Genomic DNA, 15,310 nt, shown 5'->3' on the forward strand with positions numbered 1-15,310 from the left:
GCATGATGATGATATTAGTATGAGCATGATAATAATGATATGAGTATGATATGAGTATGAGTATGATGATAGGAGTATGAGCATGATAATAGGAGCATGCAATGATTTATATACTCACAGTTGCTGAAACCTGTTGAGGACAATCCTTTGTATATCCCAGGCAGGCAGCTTTCTCTCTTACTGGCTCTGGAGCTGTGTAGTAAAATGTTTGGTCTCCAGCCCTAATGACTATTCATTGGCAGAGGGGAAGCTCAGGACGTCATGAGAGCCAAGCCCAGAGTCAGCCTTCAAACACAACCCCTCCAAGCCAGGCAGAGAGCTTTGCATCCTTGCAGATCATATTCTTAATGGATAGGTGGGGATTGGGTGTGTGCCAATGGTCACAGCCATCCATCTATTAGAACACACACACATTGTACCATCCTCTTTGTGTGTAATTCTACACTTTTACCAATGCAGTTTGTTGCTGCTGCATTTTGTGTGTTTTTTAGTGAACAGCTAAATTCTAGCAGGAACATTGTTCTCATTCCTTTGCATTGGCTTGATACATTGCAGATGTCCAGTTAAATGGCCACCTGTTGAGTCTTTTACTTGTAAGCATATTTAAGGAGACTTGTTACATCTTCTCCTGTTTATGGGATGCTAATTTGATAGCTGTTAGGAAATCTTGCCTGGACTCTTGTTACAGACTGCAGTAGTATGAGCTGTACATAGGATGTGTGCTAGAATGCAATCTGATCACTTGCAGAGACTTGCTGCCTTCTTTAGCAATGACACTTATGTGGAATAATGTACAGCAGGGGTGCACACACTTTTTTGGCTTGCGAGCTACTTTTAAAATGACCAAGTCAAAAAGATCTACCAACAATAAAAATGCCTAACATATAGTTATTTATATATATATACAGAAAAAAACTTTATATTTAAAATATATATTGTTTACCCTGCATAACAGCATGAACATGTATGGCACAATACATTTCTGTACATTTTTGGCCATTACCTCACTCCGATGACGTCTTAAACTGAATGTAATCAGCCAACGTTACATTGTCTGGACAGTAGTTGCTGGTAGACAGCCTCTAACAGACTTCCAAATGATCATCAGTCATGGTGGAACGGGAAATGGGACTTAATAACTCCTGTGCACAGTAGAGTTTATTTTGAAAGGCAGGATCCGCGATCTACTTGCGTTGCCTCTGCAATCTACCGGTAGATCGCGATCCACGTGTTGGGCACCCCTGATGTGGAGTAATCATGTGAGGGGTTCCTTAAAGCGTACCTTTAATCAGAATAAAAAAAAGGGTCGATTGCCTAGAGCAAGGGTGTCAAACTCTGACTCGCAACATCCTTTTTTTTTGGCCCACAAAGGAATTATAAATATGAATTGCAGCTGGCCCGCCACTACTACAATTCCCAGCATCACTCACGTCTATAGACCAGCACCCTCTCTGTCTATGCATGGCCCCGCATGGGACTGTCTTATAGACAAAAATTGTAGTAGCAGTGCTATTTCAGTTTCAAGTTTGGCTCACGACTTTGTCTAAGTTTTTAATTTTGGCCCACTTTGTATTTAGGTTTGACACCCCTGGTCTAGAGGATCTAGAATAAATAGGAGTGCAGAGTCTCCGGGGATACCTACGTCACACATCTAAGGAGGGTCTTGGCTGCTCCTTCTGTGTATGCCCAAGCATCTCGAGCATGCCGTGAAGGAGCCATTTCATCAAAAGGAAAAAAATTGCCAATCTCACGCATGGGCAGTGAGATTGCTATTTTTTTCCCAATCTACGTCACCCGATTTCTCACCTGCATCAGAACCCGGAAGAAGAGGAGAAGATGGCGGCCCCTGGCGCGCAGGCCTGAAGACAGATACTGGGACGACACGGGACCTGATGGAAGAAACCTGCGGACAGATTCACTGCTTTGCGGGATTGAAGGTAAGTGTGAGTTTTTTTGTTTTGGGTAGTTTTGGGTTTACTTTTCTTTAAACTGTGGCTGATGGACCTATCATCTGATGATGCCTGCCTAGTTCTGGGTGCAAACCATTTGTCAAAGCCAAAGACATGGCACTAACCATCTTTTAGTTGGCTGAAAGGGCAGGTTCAGATCTGCCTGAGGATTAAGGAATCCCATGCGGCTTCCCACGGCACTATGCACACCTCTTGGTGACTTGCACCACAATTCTGGTTCTTAAAAAGCCCCCATTTCTTCTCCCCAGCTCTGCATAATATGTTGGCTCTATATTAATCTTGTTTATTATTATTATTATTATTATTATTAATAATAATAATAATAATGAATTCTCCAGGGAGCTGTTGCCAGCAGTTGCTGCATGTAGCGTTTTCAGAGAAGCAGCGATTCCCTGGCACGAGGAAGCGGTAAATGCAATGCAACCACATTGCCAGTGTGAACATAGCTTAAGGCTGAGCGGTGAGAACACACAATCTCAAGTGTCTCCCAAGTGAGCTTGGCTACCCCCCAAAAGCAGAACTGGTTTCCAATGAACTAGCGTTTTAACAATTGGTAGTGAGTGATACTTAAAGCTAACTGCCACTCCATTTAAATCCATATGAGCAGCTATAGGTAAGATCCCAAATATGGTTATGGCTAATGGGTGTGAGGAAGCTGTAAATGCACCGAACTTAGCCTCCTCCTCATTTAAGAACCTAGTATCCTATAAGGAATCTCAAGAAGCACTATAATTCCTCCCTGTACCGGCCGAGAGTGTGACTTAAAAAACATTCTGCTGTGTACAGTAGAACCCAGGTTAACCAGAACTCAGATAATGGGAAAATTCAGATAACTGGCACCCGACAGCTCCGCTTTCTTGATTGTTTCTGCAGCCCTGGCGGAGCTATGGTATGTGTTCTGCATCCAAAAAAACATACCACAGCTCTGCTAGGGCTGCGGGAGCAATCAAGAAAGCGGAGCTGTCAGCATAGCAGAGGCCTGCTGATTGCTCTGCTCTGTGATTGGCTGAGGAAAGGGAAACCCTAATGATGGCTCAAGCGTCATCAGGGTTTCCCTTTTCTCAGCCATTCAGCACTAGATGTGAATAGGCTCTCCCAATTCAAGTCTATTAATGAATGGCTGAGAAAAGGAAATAACCTCAGTTAACCTGAAACTACACTTATCCGCAATCGGCTATTCCCTGTGGGTGCCGGAGAAACAATTTTCTACTGTATTTGGGTCACAAACTATGTTTTCAATTATATATTGTCTCTTTTGATATATATTTTATATGTATTGGGTAAAGTAATGTATGTAATTATTACATTTATTTAAATATTAACTATGAGGTTAGGTACTGACCAGTATCATCTCTTATGATTTAGTCTTTACATCTCATGCCGTTATTACCCCTGAAGAAGCCTATTAAGGCAAAACATGTCGGAAAATTTAAAATACGACGGCAGGTATGTACTGTACTGTGGAAATATTTCTCTATATAGAGATATTGCCATCATACTTCAAATATGTTTTAGTGGTAATTGTATACTGCCAAACCTGGCTGATAAACATTCACTTTGTACTGTACTCCTCTATTCTTGTAAATACACCCCATGGTTATTCTTGAATATTTGTAAAAAATTTGAATACACAAGATCATTTGCCCCTAAGCCCATCTCTGTTTGTGTTAGATTAGCCTAGGGGTGGAATACTGAACACAACTATAGCAGAATATTCTTTCCATTGACCATCAATATTTTATTATATTTTAGAAGGGGTCCCCCAAAACCTGTAATTTCTTTTATAGGTTCCACTGGGGTAAAAGGGTAAGAAAGATTTTTGTGGAGGAAGATCACCTACCTGTGAATTCAAGGCACAGAAGAGACACAGTAGATTTTCCTTGTGTGTGGGTTACACAACATAACACAATATATATACTCTTATATTATTCTTATAAATAAAGGTTTACAAGAAAGTATGTTAAAGTATGTTAAGTATGTAAGTAGTGGTAAAATTCATTACAATAATAAATATAATAATAAAAATGGAGATACTGAACCCATAAATATCAAACCATTTCCCGCAGTAGATATCTGTTGGTTTTACTGCCCCTGCTAGGCTCATTTTATGATAAACCACAATACAAACAACTCTGCAAGTGGACAAACAGTTCTTAAAAATTCTATTCAAATGTCAAATGAATAAATAAAATGGAATGGGCAATCATTGACTAACTACAACAGGTATTTGTATTCTGACTTGAAGCTTGGGGTGTTATGTGTATTTCATTTTCAGATCTGTGTGGGAGCCTAGGGGTAATATAGACCGGTCACTGGTGCTCCTTTTCCTTGTGCGGGGTGACTGGTATTGTATCCTCTGTACTTTAGTTTCTGTAGTCAGCCTATACCGAGTGTAAGATAATATCAGGCTTTGCAAAGTCACTGTATATGTATAGTGTTTGTAACTATTGAGAAAAATTGTAACTGGAGTTCAGTTTCAAACTTTAAAAGAAAAGACAAAGTATAACCAGAACTAATCATGGAAGTCAAGCTATTTCTAATGTTGCCAGGAATCTTTCTTAGAGCACAAGTACACTTAGACCCCCTATAGTCAAGAGACTGTTATTAACACTGACCACAAGGGAGGGGGCATTAGAATTTAACAGGTGGGTAATCTTGGGATCCGTCAACAGTAAGGATTGCTTATATGTGCATAATTTATGCATGGTGACTGAGTGGTTAGCACTCTGGCCTTTGCAGTGCTAGGTCCCAGGTTCAAATCTCAGCCAGGACACCATCTGCATGGAGTTTGCAGGTTCTCCTATAGTTTGTCTCTGGGTGCTCTGGTTTTCTCCCACAATCCAAAAAACATGCCGTTAGGTTACTTGGCTGCCCTCCAAAATTGACCTTAGACTGTGATAATAACATATGACTATGGTAGGGACATTAGATTGTGAGCCTCTTTGAGGGACAGCTAATGATATGGACTTTGTACAGTGCTGCGTAATATGTCAGTGCTATATAAATACTGTGTAATAATAATATATAAATATTTCAACCTGGTCTTATAATTTATAGATTATGCACTTATCTAATTGCAACAAATGACTCAAGTTTATTGCAAATTCTGTAGATGTTGGAGTAAGATTTTATTTTGTTATTTTGACCACTATTGATCATGGAGCATCAGGATCATGGAGTAAAATCAGAAACAATCGCTTGATTGCAGCTCAGCAGAGGCCACTGCCGTTGATCATACGTTTTTTCTTTATCACAGCCTGATGCCACTAGAAACCAGAAATTGGGGCAAATCAGAGAACATCCTAGCAAGAGAATATTTGTACAATGAAGACAAAGCCAGAGATTAAAAACTTGCCTTGGATCAAACCCTCCACTGTGTTATACAAAGAGTAAAAAAATGTAATTAATCCCCATAATAAGGAACTTTTTGTAAAGGTTGGCACACAAAAGTGGTGGTTCAATAGTTATTGATTTTTTATTTATTATTATTAGCATCTTTTACCAATGCACCTTCCAGCTTTGTTTAAAGCCAATTCAATTGATTTGGAAATATTAGCCTCGATGCGAATGCTGGCTTCTAGCAGGCTGCATACACACGTGCAATAATTGTCATTGGAAAGGTTCTTTCACGATCCTTTCCAATGACAAACAACTGCACGATACATGAACGAGTGCTGTACATACAGCACCGTTCTGCCCTATAGAGCGGGGAAGGGGTAGAACGACGGAGCGGCACCCCGCTACGCTATCCTCCCTTCACTTGTATTATGATCGTTCGTTGTCCATCGTTCGTGGATGTGCCATGAGGGTCGTTGGACAACGTGCACTGTACACATGCAAGATTCTCGTTTGATATCAGCCCTGAGCCGATTATCAGACAAGAACCATTGCATGTGTGTACGTAGCCTAAGATTCAGCATGCTTGTTAAAAGTCTGCTGAAACCTGAAAGCAATTTATTTAAAGTGACAATCAGTCCTTGCACTAAGATCTATGTTTATCCTATGGAAGAGTATTTTTTAAAGGCTTTAACAATGCTTCTAAAAGCTTGTCGTAGATAATGCTCTTATATTAACTAAAACCCATGTGAACAATTCTGTGTAATGCTACAATGGGATAAACCCACTGGAATCTTTTGCAGAATGATGGTGCTTGCACTCCTACCTAGGGTATAACACTTTGGTATCAATCAATCATATCAAGAGAAAAGGAAAGTCATTGTCTACAACCATTTCAATAATGCTTGACTCCCATATTACACTATGAGAGATGGTCAGTAGGTCAGATGCAGAACAAATATCCAACATTGAGTGACAAGTCCCCTGCTGGGTGCAGATGCAAATTCCTTAAGATGAAGCAGTAGACAAAGTTCCAGAATGTGGAACTATCTGCATGACCACAACAACATGACCAATGTGGGACTTTCACTTTTCACAATTATCCATCTACTTATATTCACGTCTTGTCTTTCTATATGTAGTTATGGATATTTAGTTGACATTTTTTAGTAGAACATATAGATTGCCCCTATTTATTTTACAGCGCTGTGTAATAGGTTGGCGCTATATAAGTACTGTTTAATATTAACAATAATAATATTTGCTCACAACAATTAAAATGTGGTCATCTGCTGATGGTAAATGTTTTACAAATCACCTCTGGTGCAGGAAACATAAAGAATAGTGACATTCCATATGAGCTGCTCTATTTTTAGAACAGGGAATCAGACATTCCCTCAAACATTACCTAGTGGGAATCTTCCAGGTCCATGTGTTTCAATGACAGTAGTTGATTCCCACCAGGGAAAGTTTGGGGGAATGTCAGATTCCCTGTTTTATAAATAGAGCTCCCCATCTGGAATGACACCATTCTTTATTTGTACACAGCGCTGGTTTGTTCTGTCGAAAAGGAAGGATGAGCAAGAGGTACCCCACTATGCTGTCCTCCCTTGACTTGTGTAGCGATCATTCCCTATTGGTCCTTCATGGATATCTCACCGGAGATAAGCATGATGGTACGTCTCAAATAATAAATATCTGAAATATGTACATGACGTTATAATTACTACGTCACTACGTACTCACTTTTGCTTAAATCGAGTTGGTAAAAAATTAGGGGACTCGGCTAGGGACAACAGTGACTATAATGTAAGATATAAGAAGAAGGAGTTTGATTCAATAGGTACAGAGAGGGAGAAGGTAAAACCCACACTTCTTTGTTCCCTTTTACCAAGTCTGGTGTGTGTGAACATGCAGCAGCTAAAAAGGAATTAGATGGTTGAAGTCCATCCAGGTTTCAGGAAGAGCAAGAATGTTAAAGCTAGAAAAAGTTAGAACTCCCCGTTTAGCAAAAGCTTTCACTTATAGTGGGGCTAGTACCACATTGCAAGGATTAAATACTCATTAATGCTCCATTTCTATCTGAACAGCCCCCCACAGCTTGAGCTATATCTGTGCTGATCTGGGTGGTGGTCTTAGGCATTGACTCCATCCCCCATGGAGAAGACCAATGGTCCTTAATTGTAAAGAAAAGAAGCCGAGTGCATGCTCATAACCTGGATCATGGAGAGATAAAACATACAAGAACCTGGCCATGGAGGACATGAGGAGTGAAGTAAGTAAAAGTACTATTCCTTTATACATCCCTGTTCAACATGATCATTAATTCTTGCATTATGGAATTAGCCCCATCGAAAAAGAAGATTTTTTTTTACTAAACTTTTAGGTAAAATTTGAAAGTTTTGGAAAGGAAGAGGTTGTGGACGGAGGTTAGTTTGCTGCAGACACATCTGGCATTCCATAGACCACATGAGAAAGTAGATGAATATTTATAAGTGGAGTTAATGGCTATGTGGTTAGATGATGTGGGAGTTTTGGTGAAAGAAGGGAGGGAGAGGTTGTGTGAAGACCTGGATTGGGTAAGATGTCACCACAGAGAAGCAGAGGATAGAGAAGGTGCAGACGTAGAGACAGAAACAGCAGGTGGGTGTAGGCAAAGAAGAAATGAACAGACTGGGAAGGGAGGGAGGTTTGGGAAAGCAAGTGAGTACAGAGGATATGATGCATCGTGGCAGTCAGTTGTGGTAAAACTTTGCAGAAAGACTGTAAGCAAACTGTTTGGCAGTAATAGTGAGTGACCTTTCAGGGAGTAAATGCCAATTTTGGGTGCATATTGTCAGCAGAAGGCTAGAAGCCAGGCCAGTATGTGGAAGGGCTGGGATTTTTGACTTGGATTCTGTTGCTCATCTGACAATTATTGCTTTCGTTTCCATGTTGCACTTTTAACTGACACTTGGAAGTTGGCACATGACCAAGATGACCAGTGACTATGTTCAGGTTGTGCTGGCATGGCTCAGCCGATTCTCAATAACATGGAGTTAGGAAGTCATTTGTTGGTCCATTATCCATGATTGCCCAAAGACATTAAAAAAGCATTTTGTCATGTAGAAAACATTGTCCATGATCTGATTTCCTTCTAAAAAGCTGCTGCCTGCCTTAGCCAGGAGTCAGCATTAATGGCTATAGTATTGACACCCTCCATCGTCAATGGTGGGCTTAAAATAGATGGAAATTCAAACAGATGGAAATGTTGCAGCCTCTTCGTAGCCCTTTTCTGTCTACAAGCATGCAGTTCAGTCAATACTTGGGTGGGTTTGATAATTTTCCTGAAGGTGACAGCAGTAGCGCATGCCTGCATATTGTCAGTCATCATGACTGCGGGAGCATTACTGGAGGACAGGGAAAGGTTTAGCTTTTGATTGGATCCAAAGCTGTGATTGTAGGTTAGATTGTTTCAGATGCACAGCTTAGTGCCTATCTACTCATCCCAAAGGAAAACATTGTAAAAAATACATAAGACGTTCCAATCAGTGTGAATACTCTAAATTTTGTCTCTGTATCTGGTCAGCGATTACTAAGTTTTAATAATGGCTTGGAAAAAATGTATTTTGATAAAAGCGACCTGTACTGTATGTAAGTGAAGGCTTCCATTGATGACCTCTTCTTCTGGAAATGGAGGTTGTCTGGCTGACATTCTGATCTAATAACCCTAGTAATACATGGGTCCCACACCTGCAAAAAGTATGCAAATGAGGAATTCTGACTTTATTCTGACTTTCTTCATTTGCATGTTTGCTCCGAGTCAATGTTTCAGAAGATGATGAAAGTAGAGGCAGCTTGGAAGAACCACCCTGAATAGTGATGGGCAAACTTGCCCGGGTTTCGTTCACTAGAGTTGTTTGCCAAGCTAATTCCCAGGATAAGCGAACCTTAGAACAGAAGTTGGTTGTTAAAATAAGTTGTGCAGAACACCTCAATTGGCTAGTGGTTGTCAGGAGCTCCTGCTACTACCACCCCTTACAACCACCAGCTAACACTAATTTTGCCTGCTATATACTTTGGCTACACAGCTCCCAACAGGCAGCGTTCCCATTGACTGGTGGTTGTTAGGCTCTGGGAACAGTGCCTGAAGTGTACATTAGCAACCACCTAGCAGCATTGAAATGGAAATATAGGATATAAATAAAAATATGCAATGTGTGCCTATGCAAATGTACCCACGGTTTCCCTCAAAATGGCGTAAACTTTACTGCAAGCCCAACATTAAACAGCACAAACTCAAAACTGTGCACCAAATATCATAACTAACCCTAATTTTTTGTCTTCACAAAGACTATTGAAGAGATATTCAATTAGGATATTGATCCTTTTCTATCCAATCTTTATGCTGTACATTGTCCTCTTTTGTCCTTTATCATTTTATTCATGTATTTTATTGCCGCAGTGTCTGACTCCTTCTATCTCTAAAAAAGGTTTTTGATTTGTTCAGTGATTCTCGTTTGTTCTGCAGACAATGACACCTTCTGTTGCTGAGAAATGTGGTACATGAAGATCCAAGCCGGATAACACAGACATCAAGAGTGAAATGAGATATTATCCAGTCTGGAGGGTCATTTGTTATTCTTCTGTTTGCCAGAAGGAAGTAGTGAAGGCTTGAGTCTGTCACCACCAGTACAGAAGCTAAAACAAATCCTTTCACATCAATGCAGCTCTCAAGAAAAATGAGGCTTTATATAACAATGTTATGGAACTGCAAATTGCAAGCATTTAGCAAGGTAACTTTTTTTCAATTTAGGACTATTAAAGGGAGGTCCCAATCATTGTGGGTTCAAGTGATATTAAGAATTATTACCTTGTAATATCTTGTATTAATACCATCTCCATTCTAAAGCTGCGTACACACTGCCAATTTTTGTCGTTGGAAAGGATCTTTCACGATCCTTTACAACGACAAGGGAGTGCACGATGCATGAACGGTGCTGTACATACAGCACCGTTCATGCTCTATGGAGAGGGGAGGGGGAGAGCGACGGAGCGGCACCCTGCTGCGCGCTCTCCCCTTGCCTTTCATTACGATTGGCTGTCGTCCATCGTCCGTGGATCCGGCAGGTCGGTCGTCCGGACGATGGACGACACCGACTGTACACACGGCAGATTTTCGCCCGATAATTGGCCGATGCCGATTATCGGGCGATAAAAATCTGACGTGTGTACGTAGCTTAATGCTGTTCGTATAAAGTATAAGCTGAAAAGACAAAGTAACCAATGAAGCAGAATGATAAGGCAGCTTCCTGTACAGTAGCCATAGTGGTAACCTGTACTATACTATAAATCAACATGGAGGAACCCTTGGGAAAGGCAGACTTTGAAATTTGTAGTGTTACCCAACATTGGCTATTAGTAAAAAAACAACCAGAGGCGCCTAAACCAAATATGGGGCCTACAGCAAAATGGAAAACTGGGGTCTAATGGTACTCAAGGGTGTTCAACATAATGGTTTAAGTCTGCCCATTAACCAAGAGCAGAACATTCCTGCCAGTGTTGTAGAGTCTTGGGAAATGAGTGGATCTGCGCCATTACATCAGATACTCTTGAGCACCATTCTTGAATTTCCAAAAATGGAACCTGAGGATGTAGACAGAATGACAGGGGTCTGGCCTGAGCTGCCACTGCTGGAAAAGCCACGGTATCCAGTACACTGTATGTTATGGGCCTTGGAAATAAAGGGAATAAGCTATCTGCCTAAGTTGCATCAAGAATGGGACACCTTGGTCTATTACACTGGTGGCCAATGAAATGCTTTGTTACATCAATGGAGAGTATAGAAAGTTCAAGTGATACACCTTATCAGCTAACTATTAAAAATGCAATTCTGGGGTTGCTTAGATAATTTTTACAGCCTTACATAGTTCTTAAAAGGTATTGAAAGCCCTCATATCTATAAAGTTATATAGATGAGCAGTAAAGTATAAATACTTAAAACATCTGGGGTAACTAATCTAAAAGTTAGACATTGCATATTGCTTACTAATCCTCTAGTAACCCATAAAATATTTATTCTCAACCAGGGGTTTGTGGAATCCTTGGGTTCTTCAAGAGGTTGCAAGGGGTTTCATGAGCTTCAGCTGACTCATCACTCATGTGACGGTGACCCCAAACTTTTGTGAGGAATGACATCAAAGCTCTTTTTAACTATTTGTAAGCATTCTTCCCACTGCCCACCAAGGTAAGGTGTATTTTTCAGCTGACATTCCATGGTTTTAGCAAGGGTTCCCCCAACCTGAAAAATATTTCAAGGGTTCTTCCGGTGTAAAAAAGGCTTTAGCAGTGGTTTCTCAAGACCTAAAACTTATTTAAAGGGTTCTTCAGGGATAAAAGGGTTTTAGCAGTAGTTCCCCGACACCTAAACATTATTTCATTTTTTATAAGTGTAAACAAGTTAAGAAAGGCTGCTTTAGAGGAACCCTAGGGTTCCACAAACACCTAGTTAAGAAAGTCGGCTATGGATGAGGGTTTACATATTACCTGGAGTATTTGAAGTGGTTACAAAATGTATTGGATCATCTGTTTATTTGGTAGCATTGCATCATTGTGTTTGCACTTCTTCCTGCTGTCATCTCTACATGCACACATTGAAAACTGTTCATTTTTTTTCTCAGTTTTACGCTTGTTATTCCTGTTGCTTTGAAGATTGAGATTTTTCTTTTGACGGCATCACCCGAGGCTTTTTCTTCCTTTCCTTTGTTTTGTCTTATGGCAAACTGTTGTGTACCTTGTCATTTTTCACTCCCTGGACTTGAGTTTGACAGACACCAAGTCCAGCTGTTCTGCTCTCTGTTTAATCACTTGCTGGGAATTGCATTCTTTGTGAACCTCCATCACCTGCCATCAAGACTGGGAAGATCCTGCTGAGGAACACACAGGAGGTTTATAAGAGACCCCCTGCCCATCAGCAGGTCATCCAGTATATAGCACTCACTCGCTAGTAATAGCACTTAAAAAGACAAAGCAAAATAACCTTTTGCTCACTTTAGCACAAACATGGTAAATAAGGTTGTGGATGCGTTATTATGTTTGCAGATGGGTAATAAAAATATATTTATGCACCTTTTACAGGAAACTCTGCTCATTAAAAACAGACTGAGGGGCAAATGCTTCACCTTTTTGGAGACAACTGACACAGCAGACTGAGACATTTTATAGGGTAATATATAGATATGTAAAAACTCACGGAAAATACATACCATAGACAAACATTTTCATTGCTAATAATTTTACTGTGCATTAAACTGTTCTCGTTACTTTCCTATTTTTCTGGAGCAAGAGACTGATATAGAAAGTGCATTGCATTGGCAGACAAGGGAACACATTTTTGTGCACTAAATGAAATGCAGCATGTCCACGTTTTTGCTCAGCACACAAAACCTTGGTGTGAACAAGGCACCCAGAAAACAACTAATTTTGTGGCGTCCTTTTATTGAGACTAAGGCTACGTATGTTGGAAACGAACGATTAATGACCGATCATTTGATAATCGTTAACAAAAAAAGTGCACAACGACTGGTCAATGACGACGAGGAATGAGAAATGTCGCTGGAAATGAACGACTGCCCTGGCAGATCTGATTGGGCGACGATTGCTATCTATTGTGTGTACGGTCGTTCAGTAATCATGGATTGTTCTGTGGTACACTTTCTCCTGTACGTGTCACTTCCTGCATCTTTCAAACAATATTGTTTCTAGTGTGTGTACATTATTGGTGGATTATATTGGAATATATCATTTTAGCATGTACAGAATCGTGCACAATACGATCGTTCAAAATAATTGTGAATAATAGTTGATCGGTCGTTAATTGTTCGTTTTCCAACAACAATTATTGCACGTGTGTATCTAGCCTAAGTTGGGTAGCCAACAAGGGTTTATATGAGCAAGCTCTAAAGTTTAGTTTTAAATAATAGTTTGTAATTGTTATTCAGAGCCTTTCTGCTTTGTAGAATACATCAGTTTATCAGCCCCTAATTGTCTCAATGCTGACCCTAACTTTTTACTTTACCATGGGGTGGTGATCTGTACTCCACAGATGGAACTGATTTCTGGGTTTTCTTCTTCCACGGCAGCACGACTAAAGTCTGATGTATTTTGGGGTTTAGTCCTGTTCTTGGGAATATCAGAATACAACTGTCAGTGCAACTAACTAATAATGGCACAGATATATTTAATCTGTTTCCCCTCCAGTACCATTAAAACATAATTGTGTTGTAAAGTTACCCATTGTCCCAACTACCCTGTAAATTGCATTGCCTATCTGGGATGTACCATTGGGTAGGTCTAACTACTGCAGCCCTCTGTGTCCATATCTCTCATTAATAATATTATTATCATCCAGTATTTATAAAGTGCTGACATACAGTCATGTCACTAGCTGTCCTTCAAAGGAGCTCACAACCTATTGTCCCTACCATAGTCATATGTCACTAAAGCTGCGTACACACTTGCAATTTTTGTCGTTGGAAAGGATCTTTCACGATCCTTTCCAACGACAAGGGGCTGCAAGATGCATGAACAGTGCTGTACATACAGCACCGTTCATGCTCTATGGAGAGGGGAGGGGGAGAGCGACGGAGCGGCACCCTGCTGCGCGCTCTCCCCTTCCCTTTCATTACGATCGGCTGTCGTCCATCGTCCGTGGATCCGGCAGGTCGGTCGTCCGGACGATGGACGACACCGACTGTACACACGGAAGAATTTCGCCCGATAATTGGCCGATGCCGATTATCGGGCGATAAAAATCTGCCGTGTGTACGTAGCTTAACACATTCCAAGGTCAATTTGAGGAGAAGCCAATCAACCTAACTGCATGTTTTTTAGAATGTTTGAGTAGCTGGAGGAAACTTAAGCAAAAGCAAGGAGAACTTGCAAACTCCTGGCCGAGAATCCAGCCTGGGAGCTAGGACTGCAAAGACCAGCGTGCTAGCCTATGAGCGACCATTCTGCCGGCACTACCTTACTCCTTGCTCCTGTAGCCACCAGCACTCACCTTTTGCTGCTAATATTTCAGTGTGTTGGTTGTACCTCAGCAATATCCTGCACAGTTCAAGGCTCAAAGACTTGAACTGAAGAGAATAACTTCCGTGGTCATACCAGCCAGCCAGGAGGCTAGGCGTAAGAAGAGGCTGCAGGGTATTGGTCTAGTGCAACTTATGTGATTGGATAGTTGAATAAACACAGTTTTACTTAGACATTCTTTTATCCCATAGTAAATCAGCCTTACTTTGGAAAATAAGAACTCATCAGTTTGTCAGTCATCATCTAATTGTCAATCACAAGATATCAACATGCAAAAACAGGTAATATTGTGGGGATATGTATATGCATTCCATGGTTGGTCCTTTAGTGTGCACAGCTCAGCAGTTTTTACCAAAAGATAGTGAACAGGCAGGTAAGTATGTTCCTCTATCTGTAATTTGTTTTTTTGCAACAAAACTAAAGGAACATTCATTTCATTTAGCTTTGGTATTTCCATAATTTGCACCTGGAGGTTGTAGGACCCAACATATCTAGTGATCCTGTCGGCGTGCAGCATTGGTTTGTAACAAACATCATTTTCTCCTATATATTGATTAACAATAATGCTCATTATGTTGCATTATATCTTTCGGCAAGCTTTATGTCATCCTATAGCTGTTCTTAATAACTGCATATTCTTCTAGCCATAAATATCTTACAAAATTCGAAAATAAAGTTGTGGCTGCCATATGGCAGAGGTTCTCTGGGCAGGCTGGAAAGTTCTCTCTGCCATAGGTTATTCAATCTGCTACAGAGCTGTGTTTTCTTTGGACTGATTAAAATACACACAGGCATGTGTTTAGTTTGTAATAGGAAGAATGCAAGGGACAGACATAACAGCTATTCAAGTATTCTAATGCTGAAGTGGCACATTAAAAGCATTTCAATTAGCAAAAGATATTAAGTTCAGTGCAATGAAATGATTTAGTTGTCTA

At 40.5% G+C, this 15,310-nt stretch overlaps 1 protein-coding gene across 1 annotated transcript in view; it reads right to left on the minus strand.

Moving 5' to 3' along the window:
• The window catches only part of HAPLN3 (hyaluronan and proteoglycan link protein 3), a 27,103-nt gene extending 26,826 nt beyond the window's left edge, over window positions 1-277 (minus strand). Inside the window, exon 1 of the mRNA XM_072399129.1 lies at window positions 119-277. The gene's annotated coding sequence lies outside the window, so the exon portion shown is untranslated. The remainder of the gene's footprint in view (window positions 1-118) is intronic.
• Between the last annotated feature and the right edge of the window lie 15,033 nt (window positions 278-15,310).

This window comes from Pyxicephalus adspersus, chromosome 2 (genome assembly GCF_032062135.1).
Source record: "Pyxicephalus adspersus chromosome 2, UCB_Pads_2.0, whole genome shotgun sequence".
In the NCBI taxonomy this organism is placed as follows: Eukaryota; Metazoa; Chordata; class Amphibia; order Anura; family Pyxicephalidae; genus Pyxicephalus; species Pyxicephalus adspersus.